Here is a 15,600-nt window from a genome sequence, read left to right as displayed (position 1 = left end):
TTAGGATGGACTTCTTTGATCTCCTTGCAGACCAAGGGACTCTCAAGAGTCTTCTCCAACACCACAGCTCAAAAGCATCAATTCTTTGGTGCTCAGCTTTCCTTATGGTCCAACTCTCACATCCATACACAACTACTGGAAAAACCATAGCTTTGACCATACCGACCTTTGTCAGCAAAGTAATATGTCTGCTTTTTAATATGCTGTCTAGGTTGGTCATAGCTCTTCTTCCAAGGAGCGAGCATCTTTTAATTTCCTGGAAGCAGTCACCATCCGCAGTGATTTTGAAGCCCAAGAAAGTAAAGTCTGTCACTGTTTCCATTGTTTCCCCATCTATTTGGCATGAAATGATGGGACCGGATGCCATGACCTTAGTTTTTTGAATGTTGAGCTTTAAGCCAGTTTTTCAGTCTTCTTTTTCACCTTCATCAAGAGGCTCTTTAGCTTCTCTTCACTTTCTGCCATAACGGTGGTGTCATCTGCGTATCTGAGGTTATTGATATTTCTCCCAGCAATCTTGATTCCAGCTTGCACTTCATCCATCTGGGCATTTCAAATGATGTACTCTGCATATAAGTTAAATAAGCTGGGTGACAATATACAACCTTGATGTACTACTTTCCCAGTTTGGAACTAATCTATTGTTCCATGTCCAGTTCTAACTGTTGCTCCTTGACCTGCATACAGATTTCTCAGGAGGCAGGTCAGGTGGTCTGGTATCCTCATCTCTTTAAGAATTTTCCAGTTTTTTGATCCACACAGTCAAAAGCTTTGGCGTAGTTTTTAGTTTTTATAGACTGGGTAATTTCATATACTAATGAGTGGGGGGATTACTTCAGTTATTCTGGGAAGGAGTGGAGATTTCCAGGAACTGGGCCACCGCCACTCTGTGGTCTTATGACAGTGCCTTGGAACTGTCATGGTGCCTCTCTGTATGTCATTTAGCTTGCTGATCGAGGTTCAAGGTCTAATCAAAGTGGACTTGTCTGCAGTCTTGGACCCATTTGATTCTAATCGGTTCATGTTGTGTCCTTGGTCTATGCCATTCTCTCAGAAGCTGTGCCCTGCCCCTTGCCCTCCTGTTACAAAACCTTCATTAATATCCTCAGGAAGGAAAGAGAAAATTATGTATTCATGAAGCAAAAACCAGCTGCCTTGAAAAAGGAATGTTACAGAATATAAAGAGCTCTTGGGGATTAAAAAGACCATCATAGAAATTGAAAATTCAGTGGAAGAGTTGGAAGATAAGGTTGAGGAAATCTTGGAGAAAGTAGAGCAAAGAGTTGGGGGGGATAGTTAAAAAAAAAAAAAAAACAAGAGAAGAAAGTACCATATTAGAGAACTTACCTAGCAGACCCGAGGCTTCCTTGGTAGCTCAGCTGGTAAAGAATCTGCCTGCAGTGCTGGAGACCTGGGTTCAGTCCTTGGGTTGGGAAGATCCCCTGGAGGAGGGCATGGCAACCCACTCCAGTATCCTTGCCTGGAGAATCCCATGGACGGAGGAGCCTGGCGGGCTCCAGTCCATGGGGTCACAAAGGGTCGGACTCGACTGAGCAACAAAGCACAGCACAGCTAGGAGACCTGCCATCTACTTAAAAGGAACTCTAGAAAGAGAACTGGAAGGAAGAAAATAATCAAAGAAACAGTGGAACAGAGTTCACAGAAATTTGGGAATTCTCTGGCAGTCCAGTGTTTAAGATTCCATGTTTTCATTGCCGAGGGCCTGGATTCAATTACTGGTTGGGAAACTAAGATCCCACAAGTTGTGAGGTCAAAAGAAAGAAAGAAAGAAAAAAAAAAGGCATTTTCACAGAAATTAAACCTGAGTCTCCAGATTGAAGGGAGCTACTGAATGCCTAGATCCGAAGACAAAAATAGACGCACAGTAGAGGCTTGAGAACTGTGGGCACAAAGAGGAAAGACTCCCTGGCTAAGCCTCCATGGTCCCAGGTCAGAGGGCTGGGTTTCTATCCCCGGTCAGGGACCTAGATGCCACGGCCAACAACTAAAGGTCCCTCAAGCCACAATGAAGACAGAAGATCTTGTATGCTGCCAGTAAGACCTAGCGCAGCCGAATAAATAAATATCAAAACCCAAAACCCACCACACAGGGGTCCAGAGAGAAACAACAGGTGACATACAAGGGACCAGCGTCAGAAGGACTTCAGACTTCCCACAGCGGGAGAGCGGCGGATAAAACCCCTCAGTGTGCTGTGCTCAGACTCTTTGCAGCCCTATTCTCCTCCCAGCAAGAACACTGGAGTGGGCTGCCACGCCCTCCTCCAGGGAGTCTTCCCAACCCAGGGATCAAACCCAGGTCTCCCACATTGCGAGTGGATTTTTTTTACCAGCGGAGCCACCAGGGAAGCCCAAGAATACTGGAGTGGGTAGCCTGTCCCTTCTCCAGGGGATCTTCCCGACCCAGGAATCGAGTGGGGCCTGCTGCACGGCAGGCGGATTCTTTACCCGCTGAGCCAGCAGGGAGGCCCTGATAATAGAGGGCTTTGGAGGTGGATTGGCGGGCTCTGTGCAGCTAGAATTCTGTATCCATCCAGAGGGAGGGGAGCTTTGCCAGTTGCGGTGCCCACGGTGCCCTCCACCGGCAGTCATGCCACCCAAGGGCCGTCTGAGCCATGGCCCAGCGTACCACGGATGAGGCGGCAGGCTCGGCAAGGTGACCGGGCCTGGAGGCGACTGACCCGTGGAGGCTGCGGCACGGGCTCCTGGGCCTCTGCTGGTGTGGACGTTCGCGTCTCCGTGAAGGGTGGCAGCCATATAGCCCGGATTTAGGCAGTCCACCAGTCCATCTCCAAAGCCTCGGTAGCCTATTATTAGAAACGTGTGGATGAGGCTTCTGAGGAGATCAACGAATCCTCATCCACTACGACCGGACCCTACTGGTAGCCGATCCCCGTTGCTTCGAATCCAAAAAGTCTGAGGGTCCTGGTGCTTATGCTCGCTACCAGAAATCCCACTGACAAGACATCATGAGATTCAGGGTTCACCTTTATAATACAAAATGTTGTGGGATTTAAGGTTTCGGGGGAAAAGAAAAGAGTGAGGGGAGAAGAGAGATACTTTCGGAACTCTAAGGCCTCAAGCAGTTCACGTTCCTGCACCCTTTCTGGGGGCTTCCTAGGCGGCTCAGCAGTAAGCAATCCGCCTGCCAGCGCAGGAGACAGAGGAGACACGGGTTCGATCCTCAAGTCGGGAAGACCCCCCGGAGGAGGAGGTGACAACCCACTCCAGCATTCTTGTCTGGGAAATCCACGGACAAGGAGCCTGGTGGTGAGTCCATGGGATCACAGAAGAGTCGGACACGACTTAGCGACTAAATAACCCTTTCTGAGGAAGTTACTTGATGAGCTCCACCAAACAGGGGGAGGAAAGCAAGAAAGAGGAAGGCGTGGGAAGCAGGAAACAGGGGATCCTGTAGCTGAGAACAGCAGGGGGACTTCGGGGCGTTGGTGAGGCCGCCCCAGAGCTCGGCTGAGCCCCAGCGAGAAAGCAGAGTCTGTGTCAAGGTGATAAGATACTGTCACTCAATCTACCTGATACACAGACGTCTTGGGGGCGATGTGGACATTGGGTTGAATTGGGAGTTGAATTGGTATTGAGAATTAAGCAAAAACAAAAACCAAAAAAAACTTGCCATTAGCTCTGGGGGAAAGGAGAAGTTGAGCAAGAAAGGAAAAGTTTTCTTGATACATTGTGTGGCTCAGACAAGAGCACTGTTTACCCAGTATCATCGTGATGTCAACCACGGCCGTCACTCTGAACAGAATGATACTGGAGGTCAGGAAGTCCTAATGCAAGAGCTGGGTTGGGGATACAGAGGTGAAACCCAAAAAGTGAATTAAAAGTTGTGATGGAAAACGAAGGGAGGTGGACTGCTATGTTTTGTAGGAAGGTTTGTCAAGCTAACTCTTTAAATCACATGCATGTCAGTATAAATCTGATAATAAATAGAATCAAAATTTAAAACACACGCCCTAGGGAATTCGCTGATGATCCAGAGGTTAGTGCTGCATGCTTCCATTGCTCGGGGGCCCAGGTGCCATCTCCTGGTGGGGAATGAGACCCTATAAGCCAGGGGGCCTCAAACAGCAAGAACAACGACCCCACACAAATGAGTCTCGTGTGCTGATTTTATCTTGTAGTAAATCAGCAGGATGTGAATTTGTGCTCAGTGTGGACTCATTTTTGTGCACCCCTGGGAAGAGTGAATACAAATTCTTTTTTTTTGTTGTTGTTTAGACGCTAAGTCGCGTCCAACTCTTTTGCGATCCCATGGACTGTAGCCCACCAGGCTCCTCTGTCCTTGGAATTTCCCAGGCAAGAATACTGGAGTGGGTTGCCATTTCCTTCTCCAGGGGATCTTCCTGACCCGGGGATTGAACCTGTGTCTCCTGCGTTGGCAGACGGATTGTTTACCACTGAGCCACCAGAGAATCAAATACATGAATGTGTAGGAAAAAAACCGCTGCTTTTACTTGCTGTTGGACATTGAAGTGCCATGAAAGAGCTTCATCTTCAAAAAGCAAAAAATGGTATCTTTTCCCATTTGTATTTATTTAATTACTAGTGAAGTTGCTGTTCAGTCACTCAGTCATGTCCGACCCTTTGCGACCCCATGGACTGCAGCACACCAGCCTTCCCTATCCGTCACCATCTCCCGGACCTTGCTCAAACTCATGTCCATTGAGTCAGTGATGCCATCCAACCATCTCCTCCTCTGTCGTCCCCTTCTCCCGCCTTCAACCTTTCCCAGCATCAGGGTCTTTTCCAAGGAGTCTGTTCTTCACATCAGGTGGCCAAAGTATTGGAGCTTCAGCTTCAGCATCAATGCTTCCAGTGAAAATTCAGGACTGATTTCCTTTAGGATGGACTGGTTGGGTCTCCTTGCAGTCCAAGAGGACTCTCCAGCACCTCTAGTGAAGCAGAACATGTTTAAACCTGTTCTTATTGGCCATATATAGTTCTTTTTTTATGAATTGGTACTTGTGCCCGTTTTCAACTAATCATGGAAACTTGTTAATGCATGCATTTTCCCCCTATTCCTTCCCAGTTTGTAGTTTTCAATTTTGTTTATGATGTTTTTGACAGTCACCTTCTGGGGTATGTTACTATATCTACTGGTTCTTGCCTTTATATACTCAAAAGCTGATTATTTTACCTTTGGTACTGTAGCTAGAAATCCTGTACCATGTCCATAGTATATAACCATCTACATTTTCATTTTAATATGTTTTGGGTTTTTTTTTTTTCCTTTGTGTTTCAAGCCTGTAGTCTCACTAGAGCTTATGCTGGCATAAGACGTGCAGTAGGGGCTCTTTCTCCACTGATTAGCCAGGTATTCCAGCACTGCTGACAAATGAGCTGAGATAAGCAGGCACAACTTTGCCCTTTTCCCTTGAAACAGGAAACAGGAAAAAAAAAAAGGCAAGCCGTGTGTTTCTGAGTGACTCCATGGGAGCGGCACACGGGCTCTGCAGCCAGATTGCTTGGCAAGAACCCCCACGTACACACAGCAGAGCCCCTGGAAAGGTCAAGGACGCACCCCCCCCAGCTGGGCCCGGTGCAGCCCCGCCTCACTCCCCTCAGCACCTTCCTCACAGGCCGATCCCAGCTTCCCGGTGAGGCAGAGACCTCCCGGACCCCCTTGGGCTGCACCTCCTCCCCCGACCCCAGGCCAGCCTGGCTGGGCACTGCTCACAAGCTTGCTGTGGGTGGACCCTGTTCATTCCAAAGTCAGCGGTTGGAGGTGGGGTGCTGCAGGCAGGGCTCAGAAGCAGGCTGGACAGAGCCATCCTCAGCCACGGCGGTGGTGCTGGTCTGGGTTCCTGCCCCAAAGCTCCCGCTCAGCCCAGGGGAGGTGGGGGACAGGAGCACAGGAGGGCATCATGGTGTCAGCATGCATTTCACAAAATGGGCTGATGGGCCAGATGGAGGCACATTTAATAGGGAAGTGACCCAGCGGCAGCACCTGGGGGACTTCAAGTGGCCTAATGTAGCTTGGGGGACCCGCAGGTGTGGCAGTCAAAGCTAAAGTCCACTCCCGAGGAGGGACAAGTGGAAGTGGGGAGAGAGTGGTACCCTGGGGTGCTGGGCTGGGCAGGGGCCTGCAGGTCTAGGGACATCCCCCCGGAACAGAGAGAGAAGCCCAGCCAGGTGCAGGGTCTGGGAACCTGGCAGGCAAATCCCTCCCTGGCTCCTGCCCAGGGAGCCTGGCCTCACCTGCGGGGCAGGCCTAGGAGGGCCGAGTCCTCCCAGGGGTGCCCCCTCCTGGGATCCGCCCAAGCTTCCCCTCCCTCCTCCCACCTCTCGTCCAGGGGTCTTCACATCCACAGCAGCCTCCTCACTGCCTCTCATCTCAGCCCATCAGCCCAGTGTCCACTGCTGGCCGGGGAAGGGCCAGCTAGCCCCCTCCTTGGGCTGGCCACAGGGGGCCCCAGGGGTGGGGTAGGGGTGACGTGAGCCCTCCGCATACTGAGGGCCGCAGCTTCCCCTTCCCAAACCTCACGCGGGCTTCCCCTTCCCGACCCTAGCGCCTTCCTGGAGGTCACGTGGCCTGGGGGTGGGGGTGGGGGCCAGGCAAGGGCTGCCAGGACCCGAGGCTTTGGGAAGGAGGGGGGCGGAGAAAGGTTCTGTGTACAAACACCCGCCTCCTCCCCACCTCCAGGGCGGAAGCAGACCCAGAATAGAACAGGTCGCTTTCAAGTTCCAAATCAGGCACCGGGGGCTGCGGGCAGGCGTGTTTGGATGTAAAAATAGAAACACCCGTGTCTGCGTGGGCCGGCCTCCTCCACCCACGGTGGGGGGGGGGTGGGTGCTGGTGTTCTGAAGTAGATCTTGCTAATGGGACTGACTGCCTGACCCCGTTGGGGAGAAAATTTACCCAAACAGACCCCTCGGAGAGCCGAGGCTGCCGCTGATCCGGGCAGGGGGTACTGATGGGGGCCTTCGTCAAGGTTCAGCCCAGCAGGCAGCAGGACGGGGAACACTGGCTTGCCCTCGAGCTGGCGTCACAGCCCATGACTCATTTTCCTCCTGCCTCAGGCTGTGTGCAGGCTGTGACCCTGCCCGGAAGACCCCTCCCAGGTCATCAGGCCCAGCTCAGGACCCCCCTGACCAATGGGCGGACGCTGACCCACACTCTCAGGCCAGGCCTGCACTGGGCAGGAGGGCAGGGTGGTGGGCAAGCGGGTGCAGGCCCTGCCCTCTCAGGGCTCACAGTGGGCCACCCGGCTGGAAGCCCACAGCCTGGCCCCCACCCACCGAGGGCAGCCCCTGAGCAGGACCCTGTGCTGGGGCCCAGCACTGACCGAGAGGGCCCAGTCTAGGGGGATGCAGGGCCGCTGAGAGAGTACAGAGTTCTGGGCAGTGTGGTGGGTGGGCACCCGGGCAGGCAGCAGTGTGGGGGACCCAGAGGCCTCCTGGGGCGGGGAGCCTGAGCTGAGTCTCAGGAGTGATGCGGGGTGGGGCAGGGGGCACAGAGGGGAGACCAGCTCAGGAGCTCTTGCTGGGAGTCCGGAGGGGTCGCCTCATCTCTAGCCCGGCTCTCCTGCATCCTGGGAGCCACCCGCCACTGCCCCTTCTCTGGTCCTGGCGCCCACTCTGCCGCTCCCCCCTTGGTTCCAGCAAAGGCACAGGACCCCCACCTCCTGCACAGGACCCCCACCTCCTACATAGGGCAGGGCAGTGCCACAGAGCCCTGGGGCTGGGGTTCAGAGGGAGCCAACAGAGGTCCAGTGGTATAGACGCGGCCCCGGCCCCGGCCCTGACCCTGGCCCGGAGCGGCCTGCCGAGGATTCGGAGCCCCCGCCACCCACAGCCAGCCTGGAGAGGAGCGGCTGGGAACACCCTGAGTGTGGGCCCTGGGGCCGGGATGGGCCAGAAGGCTGAAGCTTCCAGGGGCCTCTGGACACAGGGGCCAGCTGGGCAGCTCTGCCTAAACCTGCCGTTTCCTTGGGGGCTGCCCCTTGAGACCTTGGTCTGTTCTTTCACCAGCCTCTTAGCGAGCATCTATTCCGTGCCCAGAAGGCACCGGTGCCCTGGGGACGCAGCCGCAACAAGTACAAAGATGCGTGGGTACAAAGCGGGGTGGGGGGGAGGGGCAGGAGGGCAGAGGACAGCCTTACCGAAGTGAGGGGTATCTAAGGGCATGATAGGGAAACACAGGAGTCTGGGGTTGCAGCAATCCAGGAGCGGGGAGCAGGAAGCCCGGAAGCCCCGAGACGGGCCGTGCCTCGAGTGGGAAACAGTGAGGGAAGGGCGAAACGGTATGGGCGTGTGCCCCTGGGGAGGGCTCAGGGTGCAGCATGGAGAGGTGGCATGAGCGGACATGGGGTTACACGCTGCTGATGTGACCGCAGACACTGCCAGGCAGGGGCCGGGAAGATGAGGGGAGGGCAAGGGGCAGGATTCGGGATGCACTTTGCAGATAGAGCTGCCAGGACTGCCAGACAGACGGCTGGCCAGCATGGCTCAGCGGTCACTGAGAAGGAGAAGCTGGGAAATGAGGTGCTTAGGGATCTGTTAAGCCTGTGATGTTTAGAGGCACCAGGGAGAGCCGGTGGGTGGGCCGTGGGCCGTGGGCCTGGGTGTGCGGTCGGTGCAGAGGCCAGTGGTGACTCTGGGCCTGCTCGGGGCTCACCAGGTGCTATGTACAACCTGGGGCTTTGGGGAAGGCGATGAGCCCTAGACTGGCAACAGTCCGTGCCCTTCCCATCAGGGTCTTAACAGGGTCCTGTCTCCCCACCCCCAGCCACCTCTGAATGTGCTGGGCTCTGGCACTGCCCAGCAACTCAGTACCCTAGTGGTGGGCGTGGCAGGAGACAGGTCCAGCTCTTGGGCCATTGTCCCGAGAATCTGGTTCAAAGGTCACCTGTGTGCCTTTAGGCTGGACTTGCTCTGCAGAGACCCTCCACACCTCAGCCAGGGGTCCTTGCCTCACCTCTGTTCACCTGCCTGCACGCCCTCCCCCAGAGATGAGACCCTCCTCACCCATACCAGTCGTGCCAGCTCCAGTGGGAACCCCCAGGTGCCTAGCTCTCCTTGCCTCTGCCCCCCCGTAGTCTGCAGTTCCTGACTTGACAGACTGCACCAAGCTGCCCTTGCATCCTAACCAGGGTCTCCTCCCCACACCGGGGCTGGGGCTGGGCTGGGGAGGTGGGCAAGAACCAGGCGATGGGACTTGTCGGGTTCTCTCCAAGAGGCAGCCGGCTCGCATGCCCATTTGCAGGTGGACTTGCATCGTTGGGTGCTAATCCTCTGGGGCACCTGGTCCGTCCACACTGTCTGCGGTGACGCTGACAGTGAGGCCTCTTCGTCCTGGTCTGCCCTGTCTCCCTGGAGCTTGGCATCTGAAGCCAGCCCCCACCTGCCCTGCGCTGTGACCGGGCTCTGGCTGGAGGCACTGACTTCCGGCTTTGCTCCACGGTCCCAGGCTCTGTTCCCCTCCCCGGCTACCCGCCCCGGGACACGGCGGCACGGTGGAGTCTGCTCGTGTGTCCCTCTTCCCTCCCATGGGCCACAGGCTGCGGAATTCCCAGGAGCATCTGGGGTACCCAGGGTTCCCCACGCAGGGTCTGCTGGACCAGGCACCAGGGAGCACGTGTGTCCAGCCTCGATGCAGTGAGCACTGTGTCAGGAACTCCCCAGCCTCTTCCACCGAAAGCCCTGTTCCAGGAGTGAGGGACCACGTGGGGTGCTATCGGTGAGCCCGGCCACTTCCATGGCAGCCTCTGTGGGCCGGGACGGATAGGCAAGCAGGGTCTTTGGGGCCCGAGTCCAGCCCTGAGGCTGGGCCAGGCTGAGCGAGTGTCTGTCAACCCTGGGGGCTGAAGGGCTGCGGTGTGGGAAGCTCTGCTTGCTCCCATCTTCCACCAGAACTCCCTGGCCACCTCTCTAGCAGACGGGCCCCTCCTGGTCTCACAGAAGAAACTGAGGCCCTGCTGACTGGACACTCCCCCTGCCTCCAGCTGCTCCTCTTGGGGGTATGTCCTTCTCTAGTGCTCCCCCTCGGTCCTGGTCTTTCCCCAGTGGGCACAGCCCCTTGGTTCCGGCCTTTCCCACTTCCCCCCACTCAGTTATCTCCTCTGACTCCGAGCGTGCTCTGCAGCCAAGGTCGGTCTTCCTGGGGCCCGGGACCCGTTTGCTGCTCTGGGACGAGTGGACACTGACAGGGCCCACGTTCTGTCCAGCTGCCAGCTCTGCGCACCCCCACAGCCTGGGTATGCCTCCTCCGGGCTCCGAGGGACCTCGGCCTCAGCATGACCACATCCAGTGCCTGGCTGTCCCCCACCCTGCCTGGTTCGGAGTATCTGGCCCAGCCCCTGCCATGGCTGCCCTGCTGGACACTGGCCCTTGGTGCCCAGCGCAGCACAGAGGGGCAGGCCCGGGCCTCCCCTGTGGACAGGGTTTAGCCTCTGCGGGCTGGCCTTCTGTTCTCCGCTCCAGTTCCTTTAGCCCCTAGCCGGACCCTGTCCTTCCCCTGCCCACAGTTTCCTAAGCTCCGGGACCAGGGACCCCACCCCCTCCACCTCATCGTGTCTGAGCCATGAACCCCTGCCCTGCCTGGGAAGGCTCTAGTCCCCTTAAGCCTGCTGGCCTTGCTCCCTCTCCCAAGAACACATTCACTCTCTCTCTACCCCCTATACCGCCCCTTGGGGCTCCTCTCAGGAAGTCATCTCCTCCCAGAAAACCCCTTTCCCTTCAGGATCTGACGAGCCCCCTTTCGCCTAGGCCTTCTCCCATTAAACAGGGTAATCTTGGTCTAAAGCTGGGTTTGTGTTTCCTGGACCCTCGTGGATGTGGGGAAGGGCCTTGCTTGGGAGCCTCCCAGGAGGTAAAATGTGAAGTACATTTACTGTTTTCTGGGCCTCCCAATCCTGGAACAAGACCCCTGGATCCTGGGAGTCCAGACCTGCTACAAGATCTGTGTCCCGGCTTAGAAGTGGCTGAAAAGTGCCCTTCGAGACTCTTCTGGAAGAAGGGCAAGATTCCAGAGGTTCGGTTCCCAGCAAGTCCTCTTCTGCCCGGTGGGTGAGGGGGGTGGGGAGTAGGGGATCATGACGGGGCCCTGCCCCTGGCCTCCTGTCCTGAGTCGACCGTCCCTCCTCCTGCAGGATCAGGATCAGTGGGTTCGGGGGAGGAGGCAGCGCCGTCCCCAGTGGAGCCGTGAGGGGCCCCTGGGCAGGACACATACGTGCATTTACTGCGCATCTGTTGTGTGAGGTGTGGGGATGGCGTCCACACCCGCAGCCAACCCCGCAGCCTTCTCGCCTCGGGACCAGCAGTGGGGAAAGATGGGGGTTTCCCGGGCTCTGAGGTCCTGACCCCAAGCCTGCACCCAACCTGGAACCCCGAGACCCGCTAGCTTCGCGCGGAGACCTCCAGACTGCAAAAGGAGTCGGTGGGGTGGGCCCGGAGAGCCAGCGGAGGCGGGGCCGAGATCGCGGGGAGGGGAGTGAAGGCGGGCCGTAGACCTGCCCGGAGTCTGGGGAGGTGGCGCTGGGTGAGGGTAGGACCAGGTAGAGGGGCGGGGCCTGGAGGACAGGGACGGGGCGGGGCCAGATCAAAGGGGCACGAGTCATGGGCGGGGCCATGCCGAAGGGGCGGGCACGAGCCGGGGCAGGGCCAGACAGAAGGGGCGGGGCCGGGAGGACAGGGACCGGGCCAGGAGCCTGAGGGGGCGGGGCGGGGCGCCGGGGCGGGGCCAGACAGAAGGGGCGGGCAGAGTTCCTGGCCGGACCCGGCTCGTGGCTCCCTGCCCGGCGGGCTGGAGCTCCTGGCGGCCGAGCCGGGAGCCGCCGCAGGCACGCAGGGCCCGCGGGCTGGGAGCAGAGCCTCGGCAGGTAAGGCACGGCGGCGGGGCGCAGGCGGGCGGGGCGCGATCGCGTCTCCCGGGCTGGCTGGAGACTCCGGGACCGGGGTTCTCGCCAGAGGGCGGGCGGGGGCCGGTCAGTTCCAGCGCGCGCCAGGCCCGGCGGCCGGCGCCACGCTGCCCGAGGAAGCGCGCGAGTTTGGGGTGCGCAGGGTGCGCTCTGGAGGCCTAGGAGCGGGGGCCGGGGCGTCGCGTCTGCTCCGCGTCACCCTCGTTCCTCTGGGCCCCGCTTGACCCCAGACCCCACGGGTTCGCGGACCGCCGCAGGACCCTATTACAGGAGCCACCAGACTCGGCTTCTGAAGGCCCCGGGCGGCGAGTTTGTGAACTTTTCGTTCCCTTGGCCCGCGCAGCGAAGAGTGGAGCAAAGCTGCCCGCTGGAGCTGACTCACACTGAAGTGTGAGTGACTGATAGCCCCGTGGCTCTGGGGGTGTCTGCGAGTCGTATTCTGGGGAACAGCGAGTGTCAGAGAGCGGGGGGTTGAGGACAGCCTTCCTTCCACATGTGGGCCGGGCCCCTCCCAGCAGCCCGGCTCTTTCCTGCTGCTCTGGGCCTCGCCTGCCCCTGGTGAAGTGTTGACAGCGGCTCCCGTGGAGGCGTTGCTAGGCCTGGGCCCTGCAGCAGCGTGCAGGCCCGGAGCCCACTCCTTCTGCCATCCTGTTGGAGCCCCTGTGCCTCACATCCTCGCTCTCTGCCTCAGTCTGCCCATCTGTCAACCCCCGAGCCGTCTGTGCCAGCTGGCCAGGTGGCCATGCTGAGTAAAGAGACACTCCTAACGGGCCCTGGCCTCAGACAGGAGCTCTGTATGGGCGAGGAGCATGTGATCTTGTTAATGAGGCTGGAACCAGGCCCCAGCACAAAGGGGGCTCAGGAAATGTCATCTGCTGTGATGAAGATGATAAAATGTGTAGAATTTTTTCAGACAGTCTGACAGCCAAGGGGGCAGGGCAAGTCCTGGAGACAGGGTAGGTTTCTAGAATTCTGTTTAGCGCCGCAGTGAATGAGTGTGACCCTGGATTGGCCCCCTGCCCTCTCTGGCCCAGGCTCCTGAAACTCGAGAAGGGGGATGGGATCCGTTACCTCCTGGCTCTCATCCCACCGTGTCCAGCACTGCAGGCGGGCCGGGGGCCAGCATGGGGGCTCCAGGATGAGAGCTCCGTCAAATTCCCCTCCGTTCCACTCTATTAGTTGGCTCTGTGCCCTGTGTTGGGGCGCACCCTGGCCAGAGGAGTAGATGGCCCGTACTGACCCCTGTTAGCCATCTGGAAAAAGGGGTACTGACAGAGGGTCTGCCCTTTGTGGGGAGCCCCTCAGGCCTGCAGAGTCGGAGAGGAGCCCACCAAGGAGGCCAGCTTGGGAGAGAGAGCAGGGTAGGCGACTCCAAACCTCCCTTGGCCCTTTCTGTTCACGTGGACAGAAGAAAGTGAGGTGCTGAGTCAGCCCCCAATGTCCGTCCCCCGACATGGAACCCCTGCATGTGGGAGGCCTGGGGGGCACAGAGAGACGCACAGCGGGGCTGGGTCCTGGCTTGCAATCCGGCTGCCACTCTTGACCAGCTCTGTGGTCTTGGCCAGGAGGCTTCACCCTGCTGAGCCTCGGTTTCCTCGTCTGTAAAAGGCGGGTAGTGAACCGCTTTCTACTGCACAGGTGGCTGTGAAGGTCCAGGGGCTGGTGGTGGCACATGGTTGGTGTCCAGCAACTGTGGGCCAGTGAGGGTGCTGTCCGCAGCCCTCGGGGCTAGAGAGCAGGGATAGCCGGGCAGTGGCTGCTTGGGAGGGGCGGGGCCTGGAGAGGCCGAGGGCAAAGGGCAGGCTCCAGGTCCCTGCTGCTTGGGTCTCGTGGCAAAGGCCCAAGTCTCTTAGGAGTGGCCAGGATCAGGGAGCCACGTGGGTCCTCCTGGTTCCCGTCCTTGTTGCTCTACTGGAGACTTCGAGGGTCAATGACTGGCAGGCCCTGCTCTCCCCTCATTGGCTGGCTCGTTAGGCGGCCTCAGTAAGGCCTGGGCATGCACACATGTGGTGCTCTAGGCAGCGCCAGGCAGCCTGGCCAAGGGAGCTGAGTGGCAGGTGGCCGGTGAAGGAAGTATTTGCCGTCAGAAGGAGGACTGTCTGAGCCACGAGGGCAGCCATGAAGGTAGGAACAGACCGAGCCAGAGGCTGGCAGTGCTGGGGGTGGCAGACCAGTTTGACCGGAGTGGCTGGTGTGTGTCGGATGTGGTGAGAGTATGGATGAGGGGGTGGATGACCACGCAGAGGGGCCTGGGGGGCAGGTAGAGGGGTGGCCAACACTCTGGAATCCTACCCACAGGCAGGTGGCCTGTCGTCAGAAGGCCTCTGACTCTCCAGTGGTCCTGACCAGTCGTCCAAGGGTGGTGACAGTCCCACACGTGGGCCACCTAAGCCCCAGAGGTGGGGGCTGAGGGGTGGGGAGCGTTCTGGACTCTAGCTTCAGACAGGCAGGCCCAGCAGTGCTGCTCTGCCTGGCCACCTTGCTCCCTACGCTGGGCCTGGGCGCCTGAGGGCAGGCAGGACGATGCCAGGAGAAATGGGGCTGCCTCCTGGTGTGGCCAGGAGACCTGCGCCTCCTTCGTGAATGACACTTCCCGACTTGGGTGCTAGAAGGCCCCAGCTCTGGGCCACGTGGATGGACTAGGGCTCGGGGGCCAGGCTCCTGAGCTGCCCGCCAACTCCAGGCGCCGTGGGAGTGAAGTGCTCAGATGTGGGGAGGGGGCCCCGCGGGACTTGAGTCTCCCCACCGCCCCCCTTCTCCCTGGACAGCAGAGATTCTGAGCTTCCGGCTCTGGGGCCACCTCTAGGTTGACCCCGGCCCGTCCCCCCAGGTCAGGAACCACGCTGAGACCTGGCGCTTCTCTCACCCCCGGCCCCAGGCCTCACTGATCCTCGGCCCCTGTGGGCTAGCCACAGTGGGACCCAGCGCCCCTTGCCCTAGAAAGGTGTGGGCCCCGTCACCAAGGTGATGGCCTGAGGGGTTGGCAGGGCACCCTCGTGGTGTCCGTGCCTCTGCCGCTGCGGCCATGTTCCGATTCCGAGAAGCGCCCTCTGCTTCCTTGTGAATCAGATGTTTATCGTGCGCTGGCTGAGCCCGGGGTTGGGGCGGCTTACTGCTAAGCACGCCCGTCCCAGGCCGCCGCGTGGGGTGTGGGTGTCTTGCCTGCTGGAGCCTGCAGAGGGAGGGCGGGCCCTGCCCCGAGTCTCCAGGCTGACGGGTAACTGCCCTGAGTGCTGGGACCAGGGTGGGCTCCCCCCACAGCCGGGGGCTGAGCCAGCCCTGGGGAAGACCTCCCCGAGGCGGCTTCTCCGAGCCAGCACGGCTCCTCCCGGGAGGCAGACGAGGAGGGCGGCGTTCCCAGCGTGGAGCAGCAGCGTGTGCTTGTCTTGTCTGAGTGCCTCTCTGGACTCGAGCTCCTTCCTCAGGAAAGGGAGGGAAAGCAGTTCTAACTCCGGGAGCCCTGGGGAACGTAAGCGAGAGGCTGCAGAGGAGCCTTTGCTGGGAGATGTAGCCCAGACCCCGGCTGGGCCTCCCCCGACCCCCGGCCCTGTGCACACGCTGCAGCTCCATGGGGGGCCGTCCACCGCCTCCCAGTCTCCCCAACTCCGTGTTGCCATCCAGCCTGGCTCCTCTGTGGCGTTAGAGACCTCTGCGGCGGCCCCTACCCACTGCCCCCAGCCGGTGAGGAGCCAGCCTAACCCCT

At 59.0% G+C, this 15,600-nt stretch overlaps 1 protein-coding gene across 1 annotated transcript in view; it reads left to right on the top strand.

Moving 5' to 3' along the window:
* The first annotated feature begins 11,736 nt into the window (after positions 1-11,736).
* Positions 11,737-15,600, top strand: part of SH3BP2 (SH3 domain binding protein 2) — a 35,513-nt gene continuing 31,649 nt past the window's right edge. The window contains exon 1 of the mRNA XM_040237672.1: positions 11,737-11,858. The gene's annotated coding sequence lies outside the window, so the exon portion shown is untranslated. The remainder of the gene's footprint in view (positions 11,859-15,600) is intronic.

This window comes from Oryx dammah, unplaced genomic scaffold, assembly GCF_014754425.2.
Source record: "Oryx dammah isolate SB20612 unplaced genomic scaffold, SCBI_Odam_1.1 HiC_scaffold_3, whole genome shotgun sequence".
Lineage (NCBI taxonomy): Eukaryota > Metazoa > Chordata > Mammalia > Artiodactyla > Bovidae > Oryx > Oryx dammah.
The sequence above is the reverse complement of the archived record's forward strand: the minus strand, read 5'-3'. Positions and strand labels throughout refer to the sequence as shown.